Source organism: Protopterus annectens, chromosome 5.part0, assembly GCF_019279795.1.
Source record: "Protopterus annectens isolate FY-2018-M chromosome 5.part0, PAN1.0, whole genome shotgun sequence".
Classification (NCBI taxonomy): Eukaryota; Metazoa; Chordata; order Ceratodontiformes; family Protopteridae; genus Protopterus; species Protopterus annectens.
Window position 1 is genome coordinate 913,945,697 of NC_056735.1, and position 2,500 is coordinate 913,948,196.

General features: G+C 30.4%; 1 protein-coding gene across 7 annotated transcripts in view; it reads left to right on the top strand.

Moving 5' to 3' along the window:
• The window catches only part of CNTN5 (contactin 5), a 5,719,910-nt gene that overhangs the window by 573,342 nt on the left and 5,144,068 nt on the right, over window positions 1-2,500 (top strand). The gene's annotated exons all lie outside the window — the stretch shown is intronic.

A 2,500-nucleotide genomic window follows, 5' to 3' on the forward strand; every position in this document is an offset into this window, starting at 1 on the left:
ACATGTTTTTGCTTCTCATGTATCACTTGTGAGCCATAAACTGTATAATGCCCAAGTGAAGCAAATCATTTTAATGATGAAGTTAGAAAAGCGTAAGTCACAGAAATGATGTATGGAATATGTCAGCAGCAACAGACAGGAAAGAGCATTTAGAAAGTTTAAATTCATTATAATAGAGAGAATAAGGTTTACTGCATGCTATCATTTCAGATCTCTGTTATAATATCTATCCATTTGACTGAAAGACTGTCTGAGTTTCAGTAGTATATGGATATTGAAGGATTATATTATAGCTACTGCTACTTTTTGTCTTTTTTGATAAAACAAAATAGGCTAAAATTAAAAACACTGGTATTAAATATTTTTGCTTAAGAAATTTGAATTGAATTTCAGATTTGTAATAAAAGTATTGTTTACTCCTCCAGCAAGCATTGCAGTAAATGTTAATTATGAAAATATGACAGATCCAGAAAAAAATAAGTTTGGCATTTACTTTCCCAAAGCTCAGTACAGTGTAGAAAATGAGTTTTAAATGAAAACATTTATCTGCTATTTGTACCACTTTTGTCTAACTTAAAGATACAGTTTAAGACATTTTATTTGCTACTTCTTAAGGTTTTCAACTGATGTATCTTTTTATTACTTGTGTGAAATCATTAGTTAATGTTAATTCATACATAATATTACTGCAGATGCTTAAAAAGTAGAGTATTTTGAATTATCCACAAAACACAATCTATTGCTTCTGCTGGTTTTATTCCTATTACACTTTATTCCTTTCTTATTTCAGTTTACGCTGTGTAGGATGAATTTTCTACAGTGCAGATTTGTATTTTGAAAGTTTATATAAGGTGGATTTTTGCACAAAATGAGAAAATACGTAACGAGGACTTGAACCATTCATGTACGAGTTATGACTTTTTAGTCATGATGACAGTAAAATGAACTCTATATGAAAAGTGCTTTCATAGAATTATCAAACTGCAAGCTATTACATTCCCTATAAGAGTTCTTTTTTTTCTCCATTAAGTCAATGTACTACAAAATTCTATTTTTTTAGCTCTGTGGTCAATGAGGAATGAAGGATTCATTTAGCAGGACTGAGTTAATGACTGAAAACAATTGTACTGTACATGGGAAAGTCTTGCATCTTTATCATTGTATCACCATTTGCATGTCTAAATACAAGATGGCTATTCAGTTTTGTTTATTAGCTAACATCTTAACAGTGCAAAGTGGATTACTCACATGCATTTTAATGAGTGGATGATGAGAATTCTTCATGATAAACATTTTTGTCAATGTCAGTTGAAATTTCCCTAGTGACATTACACTCCGTTCTTTAGTTATTTTAATTACATAAAGAAGTTTACCAAAAATGGGATGGAACACACTGTGTAGATATGTATGTAAAACAATGAAAACTGAATAAATATTGCAAGCTACTGAGATAAAATAAAAAAAAAACTTGACATATTTTTTGAGTATTGAAAAATAGATATATTTTTCATAATGGATATGATTTTAGCAGCTTTGATTTATCAGTTTGTAAATAGGTAAACTGTTAATACATAGGTGTGGTGAAAACTATATAAACTTAATAAAACAATGGTCTCTTGCTTTATGAAACAAAGACATTTCAGGAACATGCTTAGCAAGATTTTTTTCTCACATATTTTTGAATATTATTTATAAAATGTGTGGTTTTGTGCCAAATCATCAAGTACTGATGATATTACAAAATGAGAGGTAGCCGAGTTTCAGAAAATGTCTGCTAATGCAAAACCTGTTATTCTTTTAATGTTGTAGGTTTTTAAGAGCAATATTTAAAGTATGTTCATGATTTTGTACCTTTGGCCCCCATACCTTTTGAGCTAGTAGGTTAAACGTTATGGTAAAAAAAAATAACTGTAAACTATAAAAACCGATATAGATACTGTGCCAAACCCAGGTATAGTCTATTCATTGTAAATCCTGCATAAATCCATTGATCTCCTCTATAAATTAATAATTGATCAGACAAACTAGTCAACCTCTTAAAAATAAATGACATAGAGATATAGTTGTTGAAAATTAGCTGCCAATTTTATTCAGGTATTCTTAAAAAAATAAATGCCTTTGTTACAATTACTGTAATACTTCATCAGCTCTAACTGCAATTTGTGCAATATACATATACCCTTTGAAATACACATTTGCTTTTCCTTATTCATGGAAAATTCTAGGAGATGAAGGGTTTTGTGGATATTTTTCACTTGTGAGCATTTGGGTTAGCTTGTCATTGGAGGAAAAAGACTTCAATACCTAGCCTGTGGAAAGGAAGAGACTACAGTTCTAATGTGCTTGGGGATGTAGTGGACAGGTGGAAAAAAAAACAGAGTACCATGCTCTGCCAAAAATAATTCCAAAAAATCACAATGATAGTGAATGCCTGAAAGAACATAGTGTTTTGGTGATATGTAACCATAACCAAATATCAGGGAGCTGACACAGAGGATTA